The 18,570-nt window shown below is 39.2% G+C and overlaps 1 non-coding gene across 1 annotated transcript; it reads right to left on the reverse strand.

The window, feature by feature from the left end:
• Positions 1-5,606: 5,606 nt before the first annotated feature.
• Positions 5,607-5,713, reverse strand: LOC127109955 (small nucleolar RNA R71). The gene has a single exon (XR_007797196.1). It is a non-coding gene; the product is annotated as a small nucleolar RNA R71 (small nucleolar RNA).
• Between the last annotated feature and the right edge of the window lie 12,857 nt (positions 5,714-18,570).

Consider the following 18,570-nt stretch of genomic DNA (forward strand, 5'->3'; position numbering starts at 1 on the left):
GCCAAGAGTTAGAGAGTAAGGAGAACCAGATAGCCCAGTTGAAGTTTCAGAGGAGTTGTGATTTGGGTATTATGGAATTGAAGAGTAGTGTATCATTCAAGCGATTCTGCAGCGTTAATGGAGTTGAGAAGTTAAGGAATTCTATCGGATGAGTTTGCCAGAATTTTGAGGAATAAGTGAATTTGCTAGTAGAATAAGAGATACCCCCTGATATGGAATAAGTGGGAGGAGATGAAGAGACTAATCCTAAGCATAAAATTAAAAGTTGAGAGTTGAAAAGATCTGACCAATGGGATGCAATCCAACAGACAAGAATGTCATATAGAAAACCCATTTTCCCTTTGGACTTTGAATCCAGTAATAATCAGCAAGCAATTAGCAATATCAAGCAAGGCATCAAATAAAGATGGCTACATCCAAGCAAGAAAATTCACAGCTAACAATCTTCTTTATCTCCTCATGTATCAAATGACATACTCCTTGATTAGCCTAGAATAAGGCATTAGACACACGTTCAAAGTAACAGTTACATCAAGACCATGTAGCAGATGAATTCATGAGGATCCCAATACTTGGATCAGATGAAAGCTCAAATCACAATAACTTGGTTTCAGAAATGTTGGAATTGGCCAAGTCCTTTTTGCATATGGGATGTTGCCTAAATCTTCAATGGAGATTCAAACTTGCTCGATCTTGATTCCAATTGTGCTTGGCCTTGGTTCATATGCTTGTTGGAAGTGATTAGGATCAAGAAAAGGTTTGGACTCTTGGAGTTTCAATCTCAAAATAGATGGAGATTTGAAACTCAATTTTCCTAAGAAAACCTTCAAGATCATCCTTTAATAGAGGGAGTTTGGATTGTAGGTTCAAAGCTTGGGAATGAGGTCCTTAATTCTGAGCAATGAGGGTTGTATTTATAGCCAAGGAGATTCATTTCCATACACTTCCAAATTTGGCAAAAATGAGTAATTCTCTTTGCATGATTGCATGGGTGTGTGATAGGCCCATCAAGTGATGTATTCAGGTCCAAAAATGAGTAATAGTCATGTTGAAATCATGTCATGTGGCCATGCAATCGTGTATGAAATGTGGAAGTGAAAATCATCCAAATGGTTCCTCACATTGCACCCATGCCCAAGTCCTTTATTCTTTGGTCAAATGAGGTGATCTTGGACTTTTTGGCAAGGTGAGATCAAGGGGAACAACTTTCATGTTGGACACTTTTTCATTTGAAGCTTGGATCATAATAAATTTTGAGGTGGAAGTTTGGGAAATGAAACATATTTGAAAATTTTCTAAGTCCCAAGTCAAATGTTCACTTCTTCCACCTTGAATAACTTTCTCTATGGACTTCAAATGAGAAACATTCCTTTATCAACATTGTATCTATTTCAACCCTATTACATTTTGTCATAAATTTGACCTCATTTTGATTTGGCATGAAAGAGTTATGAATTTTAGAAGTTGAGGAAAATCACTTGTTCAATGGTAGTGGCCCAAAATGACCTATAATGTTTCCTCTTGGAACATGCATTTACAAGTTTAATTTGAACTTAATCCAAACATCAAAGTTGAAGTAAACCTCTTTAATTGGATCATGGAATTTTAATGGCTTTCATATCATAAAAATTGATCAAGTTATGGTCTTGGGAAGTTGACCTCCAAACTAGGGTTCAGACAAAATGACATATAATCTTTCACCATAAAAAATGACTTTCAAAGCAAAACTAGATCTTGACTTCAAAATGAAAGTTGTTTTTAATGTCATTTTAAGTAACTTTTATCTTTTAATCATTTTCATATGACAAAAATTGTAGGAGATATGGTCTAGAGAACCCCAGTTTTTACCAGTTGACTTTCTCTAGTCAACCACCATGAACCAACTTGCTAGCTTGATGTAATCTTGACTTTTGGGACTCAAGAAGGATCATATATGTGTCTGATGATGAAATATGAAGTATACCTTGAAATATTTGATCAAATGTTGAAGAAACTTGTTGAAGAAGTCATACAAGATACCCAGATGAATTAGGGTTTCCAAGGAAAACAAACTCCAAAATCTTGATGGTTTCTTGATCAAAATGACATGTGAAGATCATGAGGATCCATATATGATGCTTAGAGCCAATGTGAACCAATTTTTGATTGCACACCTTACATTGAGGGTCTTAAATCCTAGATATGAGCTTGATAGAGCATAGGTGAGCATGCATACTACCTACAAAAGCAACAAACTATACATTGACATATTTTTGGTATTTTGGTTAGTAAATAGTGAAAAAAAAGTATGATACAATCAAAAATGTGCTTGGTGATCTCTCCCAATGCAAACCCAATGAATGAAGGGTAAGGAAGATGCCAAGGTTTGATCTCAATGCTAATGCATATGATGAGATGGCATGAGGGATCTTAGGTTCAAAATTGGGGTCTTACAGTTGCCCCTATTTAAGGACATTCTAACTGAGGAGATGAAGGTTTAAATCTTCGTATCGACTCAACAGAATGGACTTAAATAACAACATATATAACCAAATTTTGGTCCCTAAGAGACCTCATGATGCATATGATATGAATGTTAGAAGGAATCTCTGTGGGGAAAATATTGCCACAAAGGAAAAGAATCCGGAGATACTGAAAGTCCGCAGGAGCATAATGCATTCCACAAGGAAAACTCACTGGGGAGACAGAGACTCTGGGGATAAAAGGTTGTGCATAGGTCAGGCTACGACTAAAAATTGCTGGAGATGGAAGAGGATTCCATGAAAATAAATCAATGGAAAGACTTGGTCGGGGAAAAAAGAAAGTCTGCAAGGGAAACAGGTAAACCAAAACGAAGTTGAAATTCTCTGACCAAACAGGGAAATGGTGATTTCACTGAGGAAATATGCACTCAAACTCAACTGGGGAAGAATGAACTTCGACACAGGAGTACCAAAATTACATTATCTATTATCGGTTACTGAGTAAAGAGATAATATACTATGACAGAGAGGACATCCGTTACCGGTTAGGGTAAACATATCAAGGATGACTCGCTGAGGGACACAGGAGATGTATTCGTTACCAGTTACTAGGTAAGAATAACCTGCTGGGAACAAGCCAAATAGGATTTACAACTACCGGTTACTGGGCAGAAGGCCGAAGAGAAAGGATATTTGTCACTGCTTAAAGTGAACATATCAAGGATAAACTCAAAGGGAAGAATATTCGTTATCGGTTAAGATGAACATATCAAGGATATACTGCCGATGAGAAAATAGGAATTATATCTATCAATTACTGGATAGAATACCGAAAAGAGAATATCCGTCATCGGTTAGGATGAACATATCAAGGATAGACTTAATAGGTGATAACGCGAAAACACATCAAATAATTGCATTTATTTACACTCAGAAATCACATCATTTCGATTAATATCCCGATTATTGTGCAAGTATTCGTGTTGTTTTTGCAGGTATTTGAGTCTCCATGCACTAAAGAGCAAAATGAAGAAAAGGAAGAAAAAGAAGAAGAAACAAGTGAAAAAGCACAGAAAAACCAGAAAAACAAATTATGCAGATTTTGCTGATGTGACGATCGCCACACATTCATGACGCTCGTCACGACCCAGACTGTGACGACCGTTACAGGCCCATGACGAGCGTCACACGGTCACAAACTGCGCTTTGAAGCAGTCAACAACAGGCACCCAGACGTGCCTAAATTTCCTCCAACAAACTTTTCCCACGGATTCCTCTCTCAAGACCAAGTGTTCCTTGATTTTCTCAACTACCAAGACCCAATGGAAACTATATAAAGGACTCAATTGGGAAAAATTGGGGACGACTACTTTGATATTTACGCTCTGCAATTTAATTTTCAGCTTTCTAGCATTCAACAATTTTTCTTTCTTTCCAGCAACCTTGTTTTCATTGCCTTATTGTATTCGCCATTCTTTTTATATTTTCCCTTTTCCAATTAGTCTTCCAGTTAGCCATAGTAGTAGTTTCCTACATTTGGGAACTATTACACTTTATTTAATTTTAAGTAGTAATCTGTATTGAAGAAGCAAAGCCTACCGACTTGTGGAGGACTGCTCAAGTGCTCCAAGAATCGCTATACTTTGTACTTCGATCTCCAGGTTTTTATTGAATTATTATTTTTATTGCCCATTTATTGTTATAAGCATGTTTGCCACAATGTTGATCTGTGTATTCCTTGTGTCTTCTTTATTTAATATGTCCGACTAAACTACCGATATCGGTATGTAGCAACCTAATTTGATGGGATTTAATAATAACCGGTGAAAACCCTTTTTCTAGAATAACCTTTTATCCTGAAGTTTTTAATATAAATTTAATTACTTCATCACAAAAGCGTGAAAAGCTATTTAACACGATTTTGCCACGAGAGTGGGAAATTAACTAAGGTGAGAACAAACAATCGCGAGAGCGTGAGGCTCGAGCTGGATAGTAAAAATTAGGCATTGGGTTTAAAAACAGCGAGAGCACTTTAAAAACAATTAGAACTTATTTATTTTCATAAAGTAATTTTGACTTCAAATGGGACAGCGAGAGCGTACATTTTGACTTAAAGTTATAGGCCGAATCAACAACCACGAGAGTGTGAGATAAAGTCTTTTAAATAAACATTTTCTACTGAGAGATATTTGGCATTCGAACCATTCACTGGTAACTTATCGAATCCCTGACAATTAATGCGCTGCATACTGATTCCCTCCATTAATTCTTTATTAAAACCGAAAATTTCCCTTAGATTTACTATATTACCCCCGAACTTCCACCAATCAGATTCCCTTAGCTAAACATAGTGATGTTAGTAGCACTAGTTTGACCATAGGTCCCTGTGGGATCGATATCTTTTAAAACTAAAGCGACTAGACTGTGCACTTGCAGTCAAGTACTCGACAGACTATATTTTATATATAGCCACGACAAGCATCAAGTTTTTGGCGCCGTTGTTGGGGACCTGTTTTAGTCGAATAGTGCGATTCTTTCGTTGCACGATATAGACTAAGGTAAAAAACAAAACTAAATCTTCTCTCCTTTTCTTTCCCTGATTGTATGCCAAGTACTCGCTCACAAGGCGATAGCTTATCACCACCAATCCCCGAATTAGAGCGTTTCCTTTACGTGAGACGCCGAATATATGAATATCAACAAAAGTATGGTATTCCCGATATCTCATTCCCTCTTAAATCAGAAGAAAAACCAAACATGGCTGACGAAGTACCACAGAATCGTCCTCTTAAATTCTAGGCTACCCCATCTCAACAAGAACCTCACAACAGCTTTGCTGCTCCCGCTATTAATCGAAATGATTTCGAGATGAAACCCTCACTCTTATCAGCCGTCCAACAACATCAATTTGCTGGAAATCCAACAGAAGATCCTAATGAACACCTGACCAAGTTTGTGCAGTACGCCGATACTGTAAAAGCGAATGGTGTATCTCAAGATGCGATAAGACTGCGCCTTTTTCCCTTTTCACTAAGAGACAGAGCTTGGGCTTGGTTGCAATCCTTGCCCTCCAACTCCGTTACAACATGGGAGGAACTGAAGAACGTCTTCTTATCCCGATACTTTCCGCCGAGCAAAACTGCTATGCTGAGAGCTCAAATCAACGGATTCAGGCAAAAAGATGTGGAATCTCTCTACGAAGCGTGGGAGAGATGCAAGGACATGATGAGAATATGTCCACATCACGGTCTAGAAGACTGGGTGATCATTCACACGTTTTATAACGGGCTTCTGTACAACATAAGACTTACAATAGACGCTGCCGCGGGCGGTGCACTTATGGATAAGCCATACACCGAAGCCTATCAACTCATTGAAAACATGGCCCAAAACCATTGCCAATGGGGAGGTGAACGAACTCCAGTGGAAAAGTCCCAGACTAAGGGTGGAATGTACGAAATCAGCAGCCTCGACTATGTTCATGCAAAGGTAGATTCCCTTGTCCAAAAATTAGATAACTTGACCATACCACCCGCAACCACCGTGGTTGTTGTAACTCCAAACTGTGAGTTATGTGGAAACCCTGGACACACTGCACAAGAATGTCAAATATTAGCAAGAGTCCCAACAGATCAAGTGAACTACACACAAGGAAATCCCTATTCTAATACTTACAACCCTGGTTGGAAAACCCATCCCAATTTCTCGTATAAGAATAACAATGCCCTTTATGCACCTGGCCAAGCACCAGTTGTTCCGCCTGGATATCAAAAACCAGCTAATAATGCTCCTAACATGCCTAGGAAGTCAAATCTCGAGTTGATGATGGAAAACTTCATAGCCACTCAAGCTCAAACGAACAAGGACTTCTAGAACCAAAACATACATACTAGTGAGCAACTAAAACAACTAGCGAATAAAGTAGACGCCTTAGCCACCCACAATAAAATGCTTGAAACACAGATTTCACAAGTGGCTCAACATCAAGCGTCTACAGCCGCTTCAGCTGGAACATTTTCTGGACAATCGCAACCTAATCCGAAGGGACATGCAAATGTCGTTATACTGAGGAGTGGAAAAGAAGTAGATGGACTCGTAGACCTGAGACTCCAAAACCCTGCCATGTACCAAAAACCGGATAAAACCTCAACTGAGCAGGTGAATGAACCAAAGGAAACAGAAGATAACACCCAGGAGGCCGAAGAGAAAGAGAAACCTTATGTGCCTCCACCTCCTTATAAACCACCCATTCCGTATCCTCAAAGACTCAAAAGTTCTAAAACTGCGAATCAATTTAGGAAATTTGTTGAGCTTCTGAAGCAATTAAACATTACGATACCCTTTACAGAAGCCATCACACAAATGCCCTCCTATGCCAAATTTCTTAAGGAAATCCTATCCAATAAGAAAAAGATTGAGGATGATGAAACAGTTACACTTACTGCCGAGTGTAGCGCCATAATCCAGAATAATATGCCTCCCAAACTAAAGGACTCGGGTAGTTTCTCCATACCCTGTGTCATTGGAAAATTCGTCATAGACAAAGCTCTATGCGATCTAGGAGCCAGCATTAGCGTAATGCCCCTAACCATTTGTAGAAGGCTCAGTATGGGAGAATTAAGACCGACAAAGATGTCTGTTCAATTAGCTGACCGCTCAACCAAATATCCTGTCGGTATACTAGAGAATGTCCCAGTTCGTGTAGGTTAATTTTACATTCCTACCGATTTCATAATCATGGACATTAAAGAAGATGCCAGTACACCTATCATTCTAGGAAGGCCATTCTTGGCTACCGCCGGAGCCATAATAGACGTAAAGAGAGGTAAGTTGACATTCGAAGTTGGAGAGGAAAAGGTTGAATTCATCTTAACCCAATTCTTACAAGCGCCAGCTATGGACGACACCTGCTATCTGCTTGATGTCATAGATGAATGCGTGAGAGATATAGAGATGGAAGAAACCACGTACTCTGAAATAATGAAAATCCAAATCCCTCCAATCCTTGAAGACAATAATTGGCATGAACCATACCAAAACGAAAGTCTAAGCGAATGCTTAGCACTTACACCAGACCACATGCCATGCCCAAAGAAACCTGACTTTGAATTAAAAACACTACCAAAGAACCTAAGATTCGAATTCCTAGACATTGAACTGAAAAGACCAGTAATAGTCAATGCTGACTTAGGACAGATGGAAACTGAGAAATTACTAGATGTCCTAAGAAAGTATCCAACAGTGTTAGGATATAACATCCCCGATCTAAAAGGAATAAATCCTTTGATCTGTATGCATCGTATTATGCTAAAGGAAGACTGCAAAACCTCTAGAGAGCTGTAGCGGTGTATTCGTCGCTATATGATCTATCGGTTAAATCATAAGCAAGAGATACGATGATTTTCGAGTCGCCACCGCACTTTTATTTATCCAAAGGACTGGCTAAAAAGCGAACAAAAGCCTAAGAAGTTTTACACGTAGAAAACTAATAAAAAGATCAGAGAGTCTGGGTAAGGGGTAAATTACGCAATGGGAAGGTGTTAGGCACCCATCACGTCCTAGGTACTCCTAGGGAGCCCTTTTCACACTTGTTGTAAAAGATTGTTATTTGTTATGACATAAAGATTGTGCAAACATGATTGGGATGGTGAGAAAAGAATGTACAAGTTAGTTATTTTTGTGTTTGAACGGATGAACCCGTTGCCTACGTACCTTCCATCAAAGGTAAGGATCAAAACGTCGTAGTTCGGCTAAAAGGTTTCCAAAAGTTGGTGGATTCAATTTTAAACAATAGCACTGAGGCTTTTCATTATCAATGGGAGAAAACTCGACCAAGACCAACATCCACCATGCGAGGATAGCTTCGACGTACTAGAGGGGTTAACCCTGTTTTCAGTATGGAAGTCTTACTGTCGACTCACTAAGGATAAGGTGAGGTTTACATCAACCACAAAGATAATTGAAACCTATGGCTAATGCATGAAAAGATTAACAATGGACAAAGCCAAAACAAGTGAATGAGTGAAGTTAATTGATTGTGATTATGAAAATGGAGTCAAAGTATGATTAGGATTGATTCAAAAGAAGTGTTATGAAATGAGTTTGAGAAAAAGTCAAGGACTTGGGTCCAGGTTTTTAGTTTGAAAACATGAAGATGTTTGCACAATATCTATCTCAAGTTTGAAATCGAAGTGTGAAAAGGTCTAGGACATGATGAGAATGAATGGATGAAGATGGATTGTAAAGAAAAACTTCTTAGAAGGTTCACCTCTTGAAATCATATAGAGGATGATTCAAGTGTGTCCTTTGGAATGGGCAATAAGCAATAACAAAATAAACAAACAAATGATACCGGATGCCACTCAATGGTCTTACTCCAATCTCACAAACAAAAAGTGGATACAGGATACCAATAGGTGGATTTACACCAGTCTCCTAAAACAGAAATGGATATCAGAGGCCACTCAATGGACTTACACTAATCTCCTCGACAAAGAAATAAAAGAATGGATACCGGATGCCAATCTGTCTGGACTTATACCAATATCCAACATATGATCCTAGGAAAGCAAATGCCAACTTGCAGGGACTTACAATTGCATCCTCACATAAATAAGGAAAAGCAAAACAGGGATGTCAGATGCCAATCTGTCTGGGCTCACTCTAACCTCCACAGTATGGTCCTAGGAATACAAATGCCAACTTGCAGGGACTTACAGTTGTATCCTCACATACAACAAACAAAACAACATGTGATCATAGGAAAGCAAATGCCGACTTGCAGGGACTTACAGTTGCATCCTCACATACAATCAAATGCATCAAGCAAAGATAAGATGAGTGGCCAAGGTGATGGTCTTATACTCACTTCCATATCATAGGAGCAATGGCCAATGGATGGTCTTACAATTGTCCTCAATGGGCAAACAACAATGATAATGTCACAAAGACAAATGAGATGATTATGCATTAATGAGCAATAAATAATGATAAATGCATAGAGCATGCAAGCAAACATGTGTATATGAAGCAAATGATCAATCAATGAAAGCAATCAGCACACACTATAACCAAACAAGGAGGCTCATACAAAGGGTTAGGCATTGAAGCCAACTGGAATAGGTTCACAGGTGCTCTTAACCTTGCCATTGAGGGGCTAAGGTGAAGCAGATGAAAGGATATGAGGGGTGTGCCTCATTGCTCTTATCCCTGATCAGGGAGAGCATTGAATATATCAGAAAGTGTGGGAGTTCAGAAAGTAGGAACTCTCTCCACATATTAGACTCGATTGATCTTGGGCTTGGATCTCAATGCTACAACCATGTAATGGGAGCAAAGAGAAGACTCACAGAATAGTAGGAGATAGATTGCTTATCTCTTGGATTCTACCAATTGCCTTTCTTGAAGGACTTTTCCTGCCTGGGACAAATATAAACACACACAAGCATTGCCTCTTAAGGAGGACTTCAGACAGTTGCCTGGCCAAGTAACAGGCCAGGTCTTCCAGACTACATGAAGAAAAGGAATTATACCTCAAATGCAAATTGCTAAATAGCAAAGCAAAGCAAGTTCAAAGAACTAAGCAACTAATGGTACCTGAAACAGTCAAACAAATCAGTACACAGTTCAACAGTCAAAGCAAAATGAGAATAGAATTAACAGTCAACATAATCAGATGAATGTGCAAAGCACAAGACTCAAATCATATGAGTCAAGCCACCTACAAAACAAAGAGGTTAGCTCATGATAAACAATCAAGCTCAATCAAATGGTATTGTTCTCTTTGAAGCATTTGTGCTTAACCTGAAAACAGGAACTCAAACATAAGCCAGGAAACCCCTAGGACAAGCCTAGGGTCAAAAATGAATGAGAAAGTCAAAACAGCAAAGGAAAGTCAACCAAAATCAAGTTTAAACAATCAAGAAGCAAACTCAATTGATTTCACATTCATATCATTCATCATCATGATTTCATAAGCAAAGGAAGTCAAAGCATGGCAAATGAAAGCTCATGGAAGTCAACAGCAAGACTTAGCTCAAACCCAAACATGCTTAATTCCAAAAATCACCAAATAATTCATACTCAATCACAATCCATAACATAACATGCATATAAAATTTCAGCTCAATTGGATCATGGGAAGATGGTCAATTAAAATCAGAAAGTCAAAACAATTTCAAGTATGCACAAAGAAGTCAAACAAACATGTATCAACTTCAAAAAATCATAACTCAATGACAACAGATGAGAAATGAATGGGATCAACACCAATGCAAAGCTTAAGATGTCTAGTATGCACATGTAAAATTTCATGATCATCCAATAAAGTATGAGAATTTCCCAAATGGAATGGCAAGATGTGTCACATAAAGTCAACATTTGACTAGACAGAGGGGAAAAATCTCAAACAACTAGGAAATGGCTCAAATAATTCCAAGAAAAATCACAAGTGAAATAGACACATAAGAGTAGGTTCATGCAAAAATTGAGGTCAATTGGAGGTCAAGAAGCATGGGTACAAAAATCAGGAAGTTGCACATCCATGGTGTGACACAAGTTGTCACACCCTACTTCAAAAATTCACATCTCTCAAACCACATAAGCTAAAATCATGATCTTTACATCAAAATAAACAAGGATGAGTGTAGATTAAGCACCAAAAATTTCAGATCAAATGGATGTATCATCACAATTTCACAATGGTTTTGGCAAGATGTACAATATTTGGTCACATTCTACAAACCCTAATGCCATTTAAAATTCAATGATCAAAAAATTCTGGAAAAACAATGATAAAAAACTAGGGATCATGATGAAGATGATGCAAAAATTCCCATGAGATTTGGAATTGAAATGGATAAGTTATGAATTTTTCAAATAAGCCATGCCAAATGAAATAAACATTGAAATTAAAATGAATTAAATTAGATTATTTAAACCGAGAATGGCAAAGATGTAAATATGGACTTCATTAAACAAAACGACGCCGTTTAGGCGCGGCCAGGGAAATGTTTTGATTGGCTGGCTCCAATGGAACAGTAGACTACACATGCGTACACGTGAAATAGTAGCAGAATCTGGGCATGGCTAGGGTTTTCAAGAACAGGGACAATGTTCATCATCATCAACCATCGTGAACAACAATTTATTCCAGAAACGAACAATAGACATATCATTGTAACCAGCACGCAATGCATATCAACATGCTATCATCAAAATTCATTAATTCGAGCTAACCATCAAGAAATCATGCAAAACAATAATAACCAACAAACTTTAAACTCAGATTTCTCCCAGCACAGTTAACCATTTTCAATAATTCAAGGTTCATTGGAATCATCAAAGCATAAGCTATCTAAAGCATGGCATGATTTTAAAAAGTAAGAGATGCGAAAACTGACCAATATTGAAGCTCAGTGATGATTTGGATGTTGTTTGCTTGCAAATCCTCAAAACAGATGTACATGAAGCTTCTAAAAGAAGAATGGTTGGAGAGTTCTAGCTTAGCAATGCTTGAAATGGTCCAAAACGAAATCTGCCATGGAAGGAGGTTTAGTGAAACAGAGTTGAGAATGTCGTTCCAGCTGGATGTTGCTGCTTGCAAGGGCCTAGCAGAGGTTGATGGATGATGGAACAACCAAGCTAGCTCGTGGTTCTTGAGGTTTTGTGGAAAAAGATTCAACAATGCACAAAATGAGAGAATGAGAGAAAGAGTTTTTCTGTGTTAGAATGTGGGCTGCTGCTAGCTCTAGGGTTTGTAAATGACAGGAAATATGTTTATATACATCTGTTTAATGTTGGTTAATGATGTGCTAATCAAGTTTATCACAAATGAAGAGGTTTTGCCATTTGCTAAGTTTGAACCAAATGCACATGGAGGGTGTATGGTCTGCCCGAGTTTGGGCCTTGCACAAGCTTCAAATATCATCCCAAAACATTTCCAATTGGCCACAAGTGTTAAAAATGGCTAAATCAAAAAGTCAATTTTGTACCACACTTGAATTTAATTAAGGAAAGTCCAAAAAGGCCATTTTGCATGGTAAGGTTTTGGTACATGAAATTTATATTTTTGGAAAGAGGAGGTTAAATGTGGTTTGTAGGAAAAAACCTCACCAATTTTGGCCAAATGGTTTGAGAGATATGGCCTTTTGAAGTTCAAGATTTTGTGAAAATGAATTGATCATATCTTGACAACCATACATGGGAATTGAGAGTTCTTGGACTTTTTGGAAATGGGAGAACAAGATCTTCAACTTTCATGTTGGGCAAAAATTCATTTGGAGCTTGTATCATGATGCAAGATTAAGATCAAGAAGTTTCCATTTTTGGCAGTTGAAAATTACAGGTCAACTTTCTATTTTGGGAAATTTTCTGTTTGACCTCAGATTCTTTCATGATGGTGTTTGACATGATATATGAGGCCTATATGGACATGAATGAGCTCCCTCAAACCAATTCCCATCATCAAATCACTGATTAAATGGACAGTTGACCAAGTTTGACTTTTCTAGGGTTTTGCCTGACTCAAGCACCTTCTAATGAATTCCAAACCCTAATTCCTTGAGATATTGATCCCAAATGATGTCCCAAGTTATATGAACTCTTGATTATTGATCATGGTGCCCAAATTCTACAAGAATGGCCACCATCCACTGCAATGACTGACTTTGACTGATTTTGACCTAATTGCTGATGATTGCTTCAACTGCAAGCAACAAGGTTAGACTGACAATATTTTTGTACTTTTTGATTGATAAACATATGAAAGGCAAAGATATACAAATGCAAAGTATGCTTGGTGATCAAGAATCCACTCACAAGGCAAACCACCCACTAGGAGGGAAGCTAGGGCATGCAATGATCCTTGAGGCTATGATATGATATGATATGGGCCATGAGGGATCTTAGGGCCCAAAATTGGGGTCTTACAAGAGCACCAGAGAAGGATCAATCCAATCCTAAGTACCGTAGTCAAGGATGAAGTAAAGAAACTTATAGACACTAGAATCATATACCCGATCTCAGATAGTCAATGGGTTAGCCCCGTTCATGTAGTACCCAAGAAAGGAGGTGTTACAGTTGTTAAGAACGAGAAGGGCGAATCCATAGCACAAAGAGTTGTGACCGGAAGTAGAATGTGTATTGACTATAGAAAACTGAATAAAGCCACTCGTAAAGATCATTTCCCTCTACCTTTCATAGATCAAATGCTTGAACGACTGGCTAAGCATTCTCACTTCTGCTATCTAGACGGTTATTCAGGATTCTTTCAAATCCCAATCCATCCTGACGACCAAGAAAATACTACCTTCACATGCCCTTACGGTACATTCGCCTACCGACGAATGTCATTCGGCCTATGTAACGCTTCCGCAACATTTCAAAGATGCATGATGGCAATCTTCGCAGATTTTATAGATGACATCATGGAAGTCTTCATGGACGATTTTTCTGTTTGCGGTCAGAGTTTCGAAGGATGTCTATCTAACCTCGAAATGGTACTCGAAAGATGTGTAAAAGTAAACCTTGTTCTAAACTGGGAGAAATGCCATTTTATGGTTCAACAAGGAATTGTATTAGGTCACGTGGTATCTGACAGAGGAATTGAAGTAGACAAAGCTAAAATCGAAATTATAGAGAACCTTCAACCTCCGAAAACTATTCGAGAGATAAGAAGCTTTCTAGGACACGCCGGTTTCTACCGACGTTTTATTAAAGATTTCTCAAAAATAACCAAGCCATTTACAGGATTATTAATGAAAGACGCTGACTTCATATTTGATGAAAAATGCTTAACAGCGTTCAACCAACTGAAAACATCTTTAATCACCGCACCCATAATGCAACCACCTGACTGGAGATTACCATTTGAAATCATGTGCGATGTGAGTGATTACGCGGTGGGCACAATACTAGGACAAAGAAAGGATAAGAAGCTTCATGCTATTTACTATGCGAGTAGAACACTTGATCTTGCCCAAATGAACTACACCACCACTAAAAAAGAACTTCTAGATGTCGTGTTCGCATTGGACAAATTCCGTTCCTACCTGGTAGGGGCGAAGATTATCATCTATACCGACCAAGTCGCTATTAGGTATTTGTTAAGTAAGAAGGATGCCAAACCAAGACTTTTAAGATGGATCCTGCTCTTACAAGAATTTGATTTAGAAATAAAAGATAAGAAAGGTACTGAGAACGTAGTAGTAGACCACTTATCTCGTATTGAAGGGAACAAGCCTGAACAAATCCCAATTAATGACGATTTCCCTTACGAACGACTCATCGCCCAAGTGGAAAGTGATATGTCTGAACTGACATTAAGCGATACTGAAATAGAAGAATCCGTGGAAGAAGTACACGCGAATGCAACTCTGCCATGGTACGCTGACTTTGTCAACTACCTAGCCGTCGGAGTACTTCCGTCGGACCTATCTTATCAACAAAAGAAGAAGTTCTTTCATGACCTAAAATAGTATTACTGGGATGAACCCCTTCTTTTCAAAAGAGGGACCGATGGTATTTTCCGTCGATGTGTTCCTGAGGATGAAATCGAAGATATAATCTCAAATTGCCATTCCGCCCCCTATGGAGGACACGCAAGTACCTCAAAGACCTGCACTAAGATCCTGCAATCCGGCCTATTTTGGCCTACTCTATGGAAAGACGTCCATAACACGGTTATAAAATGCGACCGGTGCCAACGCAATGGCAACATCTCAAGACGCGATGAAATGCCACAAATAGGAATCTTAGAAGTCGAAGTCTTTGACGTATGGGGGATTGACTTCATGGGACCATTCCCAACTTCTTTTGGAAATAAATACATACTCGTTGTTGTCGACTATGTCTCGAAATGGATCGAGGTTGTAGCCTCTCCAACAAATGACACACGAGTAGTAATCAAGCTATTCAAAAATATTATCTTTCCCAGATTCGGTGTGCCGAAACTAGTAGTTAGTGACGGTGGCTCCCACTTCATATCGAATATATTTGGAAAACTCCTTCTGAAGTACAGAGTCCGACACCGCGTGGCAACACCGTATCATCCACAAACTAGCGGGCAAGTCGAAGTCTCAAATCGAGAAATAAAACAAATTCTTGAGAAGACCGTAGGAATATCCAGAAAGGACTGGTCATCCAAGCTAAACGAAGCTTTGTGGGCCTACCGGACGACTTACAAAACCCCGATAGGAACCACACCCTTCAAACTAGTCTATGGTAAATCTTGCCACATCCATGTAGAACTGGAACACAAAGCATCTTGGGAGATCAAAACCCTTAACATCAACTACACTTCTGCAGGAGAGAAACGGATTCTAGACATCCACGAATTAGAAGAGCTGAGATTGGACGCTTACGAGAATGCCAGGATCTACAAAGAACGAACCAAAAGATGAAATGACAAACGCATCTCTAGGAAGGAGTTTAAAGTCGGCGACGTAGTGCTGCTATTTAATTCTAGACTAAAACGCTTTCCAGGAAAACTCAAATCTCGGTGGTCTGGTCCTTTCGAGATCACCAAGGTTCTCATTACTGGTGCGATAGAAATAAAAGGTAGAAGTAGTGACCCTTTTGTAGTAAACGGACAGCGCTTAAAGCATTATCATAATATAGAAAACAGAGACTATTCGAACAGTCTCAGACTCATAGAGCTGCCCGCTCAACCCCAAACCTAGTACAATGCGACACTACTGTCGAACTTGCGACATTAAACAAAGTGCTTAGTGGGAGACAACCCACCTCCTTTTTTTCTTTTCGTTATTTTCCTTCTTTAATTTTCTTCTTTATTTTGCTTGCTCCCCCCTTCTTGATTCTTTGCAGTCACTCTTGTTGTTTCTAATAACTAACTTAGACATACTGGATACTGACAAACAGGAAAATTACTAACTAGTTAGTTAATTACTTTCATCATGCAACAACCAGAGACAGTTTTTAGAGGCCGAGTTTAATGCAAGCGGTATGATTATCTAGCCCGAAAGGATATGGCATTGACCATATATTATGATGGACCGACCATGGATAAATTAGGCATCCGAGATAGCATCCTATATATGTTTAACCAACTTAGGTGGGAGAACGCAGCCATTAAGAGACGGTTTGTCACGTACCGTGAACTAACCTTAGAATTCCTCAGTTCCCTTGTATACATCCCTGAGCATGGTTACGGACTAAACAAAGGGTTAATATCCTTTAGGTTATTTAGCATGGACTTCACCTACACCCGTCGAGACCTTGCTGACCTCTTAGGATTCCCTAGCGGCCCTTTCGTCTTTACTACCCGCCAGGAGGACCTTATCGATGACATTGATCTCGATGACTTCTGGGGTTGCATATCCGGAGAATCCAACCTAAACCCAAATGAGATGCACTCACAAATGATCCATAACCCTGCTATCCGATATTTTCATAAAATACTATCCCACACCTTATTTGGTAAGGAAGAAAATAACACCTTAGTATCCCGCGATGAACTCTTCATCCTGCTGTGTGTCGATCAAGGTCGACACGTCAATATAGTATCATTCATGATGGAAAGATTTGTCCATCTTGCTAAGAATAATCGTGCCCCATTAATCATAGATGGCCTAGTTACCATGATAGCAGACGCTATAGGACTTGTACGCCCACTTTATGAGATTATACCTTTTGGAAACATCCGACCCATGGATATCGACTTTTGCTTTAACCGTAGAATCATCGGAAACCTTGGGACGGATACCTTTGATTATCTAATCAATAACGAAGTGGTTCACCTATTCACCTTGCCTAACCATGAGAAAACGAGTGTTCACAACCGAGACAACTAGCTCTATGACTTAGAGGAATACCCTATCGACCCACCTTCACCTCCCGCTACACCGCCCAAATATGAGTGTGTTAATGACCCTATCCATAAGGAAGAATCTGACCCTGAAACACCTCCTAACTATTATAACATTGCTGAACCGGTTCATCCATCTTGTGCTGATAATCATGCCATGCTCATCGCCCGTCTGAATACTTTCCAAGCTGATATCACCATTGTGAAAGAAGCGATAAAGCTCATACGCTTTGATGTCCTAGGCTGATGGATATAGTCGTTGAGCAGTTTCATTATCTGAACGAAGCTGTTGCTGCATTGGGACAAAAACGTGGCTGAAATTTCTGATCACTTATTTCTCCTGCTCACACTAAGATATGAGGACACTGCTTTGTTTTGTGTGGGGAGGGAGCACTTTTATTCATTGCATTACTTTTGTTTAATTGCTTTCATTTGCTATGTTATCGCTACATTTTTCCCATGTTACATTTAATTTCAAATTTATTAATTCAATTGCCATTTATTTAATTACGCTTATTTCATCTATTTATTTATTTCTGCATTTATGCTGTTAAATAAGAATTACTTAGCCATTATTTATGCTGTCATCAAATTCTGCTGCAACCTATATTAATTTTTTTTGAAATTCAGTGTGTGACGACCGTCACTATAGGGTGACGCTCTCCTCACATACGTGACGACCGTCACGAATTTGGAACAATCGTCACACACATGAAAGTGACCGTTACGAGCATATGACTGTTGCAGACAACCGTTACGCATCCGTTGCGCGTGACGACCGTCACACACCTGTGACGACCGTCACGAATTCCAGAAAGCTCGCCTATAAAAGCAGGCGCTCTTTCTCCCTTTTTTTCTCACCAATTATCACTATCTTACATTCTGATCATCATCTATCAAATTCATCACTAATTTCTTCGAGTGCGTAACTCACAAACCTTCCACACCACACACAAACACCAAAAGTTTCATCCAACTCATCAAATGGCCCATCAAGAAAGAAGCACTCCTGACCTATCAACCGTCACTTTCCGTGATGGAGAAGTCGGCGAGCGTCAAAGAAGCAACTACCTCAAATTCTGCCAACGCTCCGTTCAAGCCACGAGGTATGTGGATCATGAGTGCCTGAGGGAGTTAGGACTTTTGGAGGGTGTGGAATGGATGCTAGCTGCCTCCAACTTGACACAGCTCTGTACCACACCGCAGCCAACCTACGAAGCGCTGACCCTGGAATTTCTAAGTTCCTACTCATACATCACTCCCCTTGGAACTCAACAATATCTC

The sequence above is a fragment of the Lathyrus oleraceus genome, chromosome 7 (assembly GCF_024323335.1).
Source record: "Lathyrus oleraceus cultivar Zhongwan6 chromosome 7, CAAS_Psat_ZW6_1.0, whole genome shotgun sequence".
Taxonomy (NCBI): Eukaryota; Viridiplantae; Streptophyta; class Magnoliopsida; order Fabales; family Fabaceae; genus Lathyrus; species Lathyrus oleraceus.